Source organism: Lycorma delicatula, chromosome 2, assembly GCF_047948215.1.
Source record: "Lycorma delicatula isolate Av1 chromosome 2, ASM4794821v1, whole genome shotgun sequence".
Taxonomy (NCBI): domain Eukaryota; kingdom Metazoa; phylum Arthropoda; class Insecta; order Hemiptera; family Fulgoridae; genus Lycorma; species Lycorma delicatula.
Window position 1 is genome coordinate 8,353,767 of NC_134456.1, and position 10,034 is coordinate 8,363,800.

Consider the following 10,034-nt stretch of genomic DNA (forward strand, 5'->3'; position numbering starts at 1 on the left):
AAATTTGTGGATAAAATACGATATGAAATTGTTCATTACTTGCAAATGAAACATGTAAGGAAGATAAGGTACGAGTCAAGTATGTCCTATTTGTATATTTACGGTAAGGTATTTTATTCTATGTTCTCTGTTGGTTTCCCTTTCTGTATGGTAGAGGTACTAAGCCGTCACTAGAAGCGACGAAGTTGGATCTTAAACAACATAGACATTTGCACAGCTCCTAACACTAATAACTAACACATATATTTATATAAATGACTGACAAATAGCGTTAGAAAAAGAAAAAAAATGGACACAATCTTAGTGTAATGCACGAAGATTACATGCATTAGAAAAATACCACTGCAACGTCTTAATTGATGCCAAAACTACATGTAATTTTTAATATAGGAGGCAGTAAAGAAGAATTAATCTCTTTCTACTGTTTCAGTTTCAAACTGACAAAACACTTCACGCATAACATATAACCAGACTTCTAGACAAAGATACTACAATATAATATTTAACTTAATTATTACCACGATCTGCTTGAACAAACTTTAATGGTTAATGGCTGCTCATGTACAAGATTTATTGTTGAAAAAATTGACTTGACAGCTGATTGTATTAATGAGCGAACACCTTTTATTGAGCGATCAATTTGAATTCAATAGACAAAATATTCTGTAAAACTGACTTAAAAATTATTATAATACTTTTATTAGCGTAACTTATAATCTACCAAATTTCAGAAAAAATATAATTCAATTAAGGCTTACCTTTAAAATCATGAGTGAAGAGACTTCATGTTGTCTTCTTCATCGGTCAAATATGTTGTTATCATATCATTCTGCTAAACTTACCAAAATGCAGATGATATTCAGCCCTACAGACAACCCTATTTATTGATCTATCCACCACAGGAATTAACGCTATATAGAAATCATTATCTCAGAGAAAACAACCGTAATCTGTCATTCTTGCAACTTATGTTACAAGCGCTATAACCACGATAAAGACCGGGTTAGATAGTGTATAACAACAAATTAACATAGGTCTTTCTGTATTGAAACAATATGTTATACACATTACCTCAATTCTGTAAGGGATATAATGAATCGTATATACAATTAAAATGAAGTAGGCTGAATTATAGATACTAAAGTATTATTCCTACAACAGTAAATTAAGTTGTGGATAAGTTTTAACAGGTGAAAATTGTAGTAAATATATTAACACACAACACACATTTTATGATTATAACTAAATTTTATTTAACTCCACTTAAAACAACTTATTAACACTCGCGTCTAATTATGACCTGTGGCCAGCAAAAAAGAGGGGTCTGCTTGTTTCAAGAATTCAAGTTATTAATTAAATTAATCTGTTTGTGGTTTCACCTTTTCTCAAAATAATTAAAACTGATAATTCTGAAGGGGTTAATAAATTAACATTTTTTATTTATTTTTACTGTTTTTCTATCTTTGCTGAGCTAAAATATTTTTTTAACCGCAAATAAGAAACGTTAAAAATAAATTCATTATATAATTATGTGAACACATTTATATTGAGTTCGGCATCGCCCTACACCAGAGATTGAAATGATTCACTTGATGGAATATTTTTTTGTCTCTGTGATTGCTATTCTTGTACGGAGTTTCACTGTATTAACTGTGTTCCATATAATAAAAACAATGGTACCAGGAAGTAATTAATTAAATAATTATTAATTCATTCTCTTTAATAATTACAGCTATTACCAGATTGCTCGTAAATTACTTTCTTTTCTACACAGTTCTATATATTGCTGTATATTGTATTTGTGTATAAACTGTAAATATTCAACATACTGTTGAATTATTTTATGATATTAACCCTACCACATATTTTGAATGGAAGAGACACTTTTATAGAAAATGAAGGATGAAGTTTAAACCAAGTTTTAATGAATCGGGAACGATAAAATGATAATTTATACGTGTGCAAAGTAAACAGACAAATATAGTTCCCAAAAACCCTTGCAGAAGGCCAACATTTTTAAATGCAACCGGCATCGCTAGTACTCCTGAACCAAGGCTTGATTTGACTACATGTAATAAAGCTTCGATATCTCTATAAAAATAACTTTCAATTAAATATGAAAGTTAATTAAAGAATTAGTACATACATTCATACTTCACAACCTGATAGTTCCAGTGCAAGTGGCATGTCTTATAAATTAGCATCTCAGACATAAAAGGTGTTAAGTATGAATTATTTAATAATTAAAACCAAGTTTGATATATTTTTATCGATCACCTGTGGTGATCTATAAAAATAATGATGTATGCTATTTCTATTTAGTTAGATAACTACATACTATTGAATTTGTGAGTTAATGTAGTAACAGTTCACATCAAAGATCGAGTTGTATCAAGTCCATGCAAGAGAACTTTATGGAGGCACACTTGGACAAATGGTTTTTATAGGTTTATTTTGTGCTTTATATGATAAATTAATAATACTGGTCCTAGTGGAGTTGTATCTCTTTATCCCTACTTTTGTCAATTTTACCAAATAAAAAAGTTTTTTCTTGTCTTTAAATTTCAGATAAAAATTGTTATCACATGGCAAACTGAATTTGTTATGTTTATATAATTAAATGTCACAGAAATAAAATTTAAAAAAAAATTAACCAATTGCACTTGAAATATTGATATATGGACAGTTTTATTCAATTGATACAAAAATCAAGATATTTTACTTTTCTCTCTCTCCCGCCCTCTGATATCATAATGAAATTAACTGTTTCAGAGAATTAAAGAATTTTGAAAAGTAGTGAAAAATTCATTCATTTAGCTAATACCAGAAACAAAAGTAGGTTATATTGCATTGTTTTATTTTATTATTTTTTTATGTAATAAAACTTCATGGTATTACGCTTAAGATTTTATTTATACTTAGGATTATAAAAATTGAGCAGCAACGATCTTTATTATTTTTTTTTTTTTGTTGGAATTATTAAATTATAGATAAAATTTAATAAGATTGTAATATCAGGTTAAAATAAATACATTAGAAACCAATATTCTTAAGGTGATCTGACTTGTTCTACGTAAAATCTGTGATAATCAATTCATCTAATCATTTAAATTGCTCTTTAAAGGGCAATTTAAAGAAAATGACAACCAGATGAATGACAATCATCTTTTCATTCTCTTTAAATTACCAGTAGTTAATTCTACACTTAAAATAAAAAAAAAATAATAAAAAGAATGCCCTGAGGTAGATCATCTCCATATCTGGAATATACCATCTGGGGCAATAACAGTTATACGTACAAAACATATAGCTGGCTAGCGGGACTCCAAATCTTTTCCTCGAAAATGTGATCGTTCTTTTTTAATAATGCTGATCTTACTTTCAACTTCAGATCGGATTTTGGAAACTGGTTTACATCATCTTTTGTGCTGGTGATATAGCGACCAGGGTTGAAGCTGTAGTAGACACCTACTACAGCTTGAATTGATCTCTGTTACACAACAGAGATCAATTCATTTCTCACTGCTCCCTGCGATGGCAAGCTTGTAATAAGGTGTCCATTTGTGTCGGTTCATAGGGCTCTCTGGTCTCTGCTTTGACATGCTGGTTCCACTGGCATACTGGGTTGGACATCCGGGGTTAGTAGCCCAAATATGGGGATGTACCTGGTGGCTACCCTTGTTACAGAAGGGATCATTTTAATATGTCCACTTCTTAACAATTAAACATGACAAAGGGTTCATGTAAACACACTCATTTAAAATCATCAGTGATCACCCAAACAGAATCGATCTTCAATATCTGTGAAGGATATACTACAAGGAATATCTCTAAAGTAAAGGCCATTGGGAAATTTAACATTTAAGTACTGTAAAAGTAAGTTTTAAAGGCTATTTTCTTCAAAAGTATAGAATGACAGTAATTGTTATTGCAAATCTAGATCCACTTGAAACTTGAATTGTCGATATAAAAAATGACTGAAAAATCTGTTATGTGCTTCGTGTAGACTTTGATAATTATAGTGTAAGTGATTGTTCCAATGAAGATAGCAAACTTGCAGAAGAACTGAATGCATGATGCAAATTTAAGTAAGTTTTTTGATTATTTGTAATTAAAAAAATAAAGCTACATTTAATTTTAAAAAATACAATAAATACAGAGTGATTCAGGAGGATAAGGCAATACTTTGACAACTCATTCTAGAGGCTAAAAATAAGAAAAAAGTTCATATACCCGAAAACGCTTCGTTAGCCAGTTATACAGGTGAAAGATTTCACCTGAGTTTCAGTTCCTCCAGGTAAATTAAGGCTTTCTGAAATTCTGGAAGTTCAATTAAGGGGCAAATTCAATTGTTTCTTATGGTTTTTAATCGAAAAATAGATATCCATGTAAAATGCCAAAAATAGGGTCAAAAAACATTTTTTTACGTTTGACGTAAAAATTACCAATTTAACAACGTTAAATTGGTAATAAATCATACATTTTTTAAACATAAGATTGTAGAGAATTTAATTAGAAGATTGATATAAATAATGTCAACAGAAAACAAATAAAATTTTAAATGATGTTGACTCTTATTAACAACAAAACCGACAAAAACTTAGAAGAAAATGTTACAAAAAATTAAATGTGAAATGTGTAGGAGCTCAATCAAGTTGGTAATACTGTTTAAGACATTGCTTGAATTTCCAACTGACAATTTATGGAAAATAAACTAGTAATTTTAAGAAAATGTATCGGTTACTACGATAACATATTGATTTACCAAAGAGACTAAATAAAATTTCACATTTTATTTATTTTTTTTTGTTTTGAAAAAAAGAAAAAAAATTATATGACTGGCTCAGGGACAGCCTGGATTGATAAAAAATCTTAATTAAATTATTTTTAATATCTTAAATAAATTATTTTTTTAATAAGGATTTATTTTTTCTTTTAGGTATGGTATCTTTTTTTTTTCACTCCTCCCCTGGGTCGGATCAACTGGTTGGTATTTCGCCACCCAGAGGAGTGTCTGTTTTACTCTAACGGGCCTTCCCACCTACCAGCTTAATATCCGGCATGGTAGGTCGGCCCGCCGGTCAGATCTTTTGAGTGCTCTTTATTTGTGTTTTTGACATCACACCATACCTTGGCTAGCCGCAGCGTGTGTCACATCTTTTCTCTTAATGTCACGTACCTATTATCCCCTTTAGTCCCCAGCGGATCATTGATGTTGACACACCTAAGCATGCCGACTCTCACCGCTGGGGCTATCCACCCTTCCCTATTCTAATTTTTAAAAACCCAGTTGCCTTTCGTCTGCGTCCATTGTTTTTAGCACCTTTCTAATAAAGTCGGCTACTTTTCTCCATTTTTCTTCACTTTGCAACATTTCAGCAGTTATTTCTCCAGTCCTCATATCTGCAATTCCTGAATCTAACCTATATTGTGCCCGTTTATTACAAACAGTAAACGTGTGGTCAGCATCATCATCATGGCCACAGTACATACAGGCCGGTTCTAGTCTTTTCCCAATCTTATGGCCCGTATAATAGTAATCTATTTCACCATGCCTCCTTCCAAGCCAGGCCTGCAGGTCAGGGATCAGCTCTTTTGTTCTCTTGGCAGGTCCCTCCTCACTCCATCTATCCTGCCATCTGGATAATAGCCTATGCTTATTATATATACTACCTACCAGCATTTATTTCATTAGCAGTTTTTCCATTGCTTAAATGTAATGAATGGTGCATCCTGCGAGAACACCTTTTCACTGAAGACTAAAGGTTCCTCCTAAAACCAAGAATAAACTATAAATGTCAAATAAGCTTTTGTGAGATTTGTTTTAACTTACCAATATTGTAAAATTGTTATTACATCTCCAGCTTACTGGAAAAAAGTAATATTATATAAGCTTATAGTTAACTTATTATTTAAGTTTATTAGATGTTTTCCCGTATTACATTATCATTATAAAACAATTTTATTGTGCGATAATGATATATAATACTTTAAATTTTTGTCGATTATTAATCTACAAAATCTAACATATTAGGAACATGTTTTCTGTCATCGACGATCTGAAACATTTTCTTATTTTTTTGGTAAGCTCTGCCTAAAACCTATTAATGACTATCTCAAAAACTAACTCCTCTACTACTTCGTACCGTGGACTACTCACAATTTCTTAGATCGATTACTACTATATTATTAATTAAAAGTTTTATTAAAAATTACTCTAGTTTGAAAAGTACATAAACTTTAGTCAAGATATATGGTAATGGCAGAGATATTTAATAAATAGGTTCTCATAGACTGAATGCGAGAAGCTGAATATAACTGTAATGTAAGGTGTTGGTATTTTTTAATGGCTGATATTTTTAATAATGTTAATGTAATTATTGTAGACTGGATTATTTGTAACGCTCAAGCTCTCATGGCAATTGTTCTTTAACATAGGACTGTTATGGAAATCCAGTAAAAAGGGTAGCTGTATCAAGCCCTAATTCTTTGAATTAGATACAAATGCTTGATGTTCTGAACCAAGGATGTAAATTATCAGTAAAACAGATAAAGTCAAATGTAATTACTTTTTTATTGTTTTAAAAGGTGCTGCAAAAATAAGTTTGTTTATTAAACATTAATGCGATCAAATGTAGATTCCCTGCATTAAACAATATTAACAAATGCAAATATAAATTTAATAACTTATTCAATAAATATCTTATGTCATTACATGTTTTATTCGCTAAAAAACTAAGAGCAGCATTCTTTATTAAAAAAAGTACATCCAAAAATATTTTTTTAATGAAGATGTATTTTTATTTAAGTGAAACACATCTACAAAGTCAATTAAACTGGTAACACATGAACATTTAAAAAAAAAAAATTTATATGTAATAAAATTTAATACATATTATAAATTACATTACACTAACAGGCAGAAGAATGATGGGTAGAATAAACCTAATGCTAGGTGGACAGTTGCTACGAGAGACATGATAATGTACCTGGGGGGTACAGATCAACAAATCATGTAAATTTAGTCAACACATAGTAGACAGTTGTACAAGGACCTAAAAAATCTTGAAATCACTGAATGTGTTGATCACTACTCAGTCGGCTCCAAGGGCTTCCAAACGCCGATTAATCATGTCAATGATAATTTCAGTGTTATTGTATGCTGCCTCGGTTTGGAGTGGAGCAATGAGAGTCATGAGGAACTGGGCATGTTTACACAGTCCACAGGTGAACGTTGTTGGGTGTGTTACGGCGTGTTATACAACTATGTCATACAGTGCAGTGAGCATGTTGGCATCAGCTTTGCCAATTGACCTTCAAGTTAGAGTGCAAGAGCTTTGCTACGATGGTATGGGGAAGCGTGAGGACAAGGCTAATGTAATGGAGACATGGCATGAAAGATAGATGACTGGAAATGAAGCAGCCTGGATAAGGAGATTAATCACAGACTTAGACATATGGACGAAAAGGAAACATGGCGATATAGATTTTTATATGTCACAATTGCTCTCTGGCCAAGAAATGTTTCAACATTACTTCAATCGATTTGGCAGACGGGACACTCCGTGCTGCATGTTTTGCAACAGAGAGGACACAGCGGAGCACACCATATTTATGTGTGCACAATGGCACCTTTGGCGGACCTAGACAGATTAAGACCTGAAAACCTGGTGTCCTTCATGCTGTCCTCAGAAGAGAACTGAAGGGCCCTTGACACGTATGCTATGAAGGTGTTACACGGCAAGGGCGCTGAAGGGAGATGCCGTAGACTTTGGTGTAGGGAAGGGTGGACAGCCCCATCTGAGTGCCAGTATGCTTAGGTGAGCCGGTTCCGATGAGCAGCAGTGGGCGCCAGGACTAGCATAGGTCAGAGATAAAATCAAGACAGAGACCCGGCCGTCGTGCAGAGCCCGGGAACGACATAGTCGAACCTGGTTACCCCCTCACGGGGATTAGAGGCAGGCAAAATAAAGATCAAAGATCCGATCGGGGTGGCCAAACTGCCATGCTGGATTTAATGCTGGTGAGCGAGAAGGCTCCCTTAGAGTAAAGGGACACTTCCCTGGGTTGAGCTTTAATTATATTGTATTGCTGAGGGGAGTATGGTGGGGAAAAAAAGTTATGGTAATACAATACAAACTTCAATACTCTGAATTGTCAGTTATATTTCCTCACCTAACCTAACTAAAATCAATTAAATCTCAGTTAAACCAGCTATTTTTACTTTGTAGCAGAAAGCGAAAATCCACAAATAAAAATAGAGTGCACCGCCCTCCCTTTCGTTAACAATAGTACCTAGTATTGTAAATTATATACCTATGAAACTGATGGCAACAACTTTTAAATATTATTATTTTGAGCTTTAAAAATTAACATATTTCTGCTGAAATAAAAATCAAAATAAATTAAATTGAAACAATTACAAAGGATCTCCAATAAGTATGACTTGAAGAAATTTTTATAAACAGGATTTTCACTGAATTTTAAGGTTCGTTTTTCCTGACTTTACTGACCAATTCATTAAAATTTCCTGACTCTCATAATGATATGCTATTGCTGTTTACTCCACAAAGTACATAAATATTTTTGTTTGCAGTCTCTACCGTACCCGTAGCTGCCCAACTCACACTTTTTATTCTATTATTAAATTCATTTTTTAATGATTTTTTCAATATACATTTAAAATTGGGCTAATTTTTGTGATAAATTGTTTCAGTAATTTACACTGTAAAGTACAAAACAAAAAATAACAAAATTATAATAAGTTTTTTGCTGATGAACATCATGGTAACTAAAAGTTACAGATAAGAAATAAAAGCTAACTAAAGCATTTTTAAACATTTTAAAATAACTGGCACACAAGGAATTGCTTAACTTTTTCACAAAAACTAGCCTACATTATTTTGTCAAGTAAAAAGAAAACTATATTTCATAACTTGGTTTGTTTAAAAACATTAAGATACATAGATTTCAATTTAATAAGGAAAATAATGATTAAAACTTAAAGGAAAACTAAAAGTAATACAGATAAGAAAACTAGAACAGAAAACAAACGTTACTAATATTTACTTGAAAATATTTTGTCATTATTAGTCCAGTGTATTTGCAGAATGCCATCAAAGTACATTACAGGAACATAATTGATGACAAGAGCATTTAATAGCTCCAAGCTGGAATTTTGACACTATACAACTATCAGGAAAAGTAATTTTAAAAGTTGCACCAATATCTTCACGTAAACTTAAGTATAACTTATTTTGTACAATATTGAGAACTCACATAATCTCCTCCTTAGAAACATAATCATTACAACAAAAAGAAGTAATTGTATTGTCATTTTGCAGGATTCAAATGTATCATTTGCTGCTGAAATGCTATTACTCTGATTAGAAGGGGTGAGGGGGAGAGTCCGGGCAAAGAATATACATATATATCACAACCACTGTTCTCACAACTGTAGATCAAAGTTTTAGTCTTCCGAGTTGAAGTACTGTCGCCAGATAAAAAGATTTTTCAATGGTTGCTATCTTAATCAAGAAAAGCAGCAAACTTCACAAAGTAAACTATGTGAAATCATTTCCTTTCGATCCATATTGCTCGGTGTAAAATTATTTTACACAAATAACAAAAAGTATGATAACAGCGTGAGAAGAGGTAGGAACCTCTTCTCGACTGACTGAATTCTGGGTGTAAGTCTATATCTAACCCCACTTGTCATTAAAGTCTTTTTATACACCATTTAAAAGTAATTATTAATTATCTAGAATACAACAAAAAAATCACGGTAGTTTGAAATAAATTCCAAGAACAGTTAACAACTTTAAATTTTTCAATGGCAAATTTTTTTAAAAATTTCACCAGTGAAAAAATTAACTGCAATTTGGAATATTCCTCACTTTATTATAAAAGAATAATTGAGTTAATGTAAATGAGAACAGGACATGTATATCAAATATATAAAGGGAAAGTATATCAAATATAATTTGGCATTACTTAAAAAATACTGATTTAATAACTAATATAATATTTGGTAA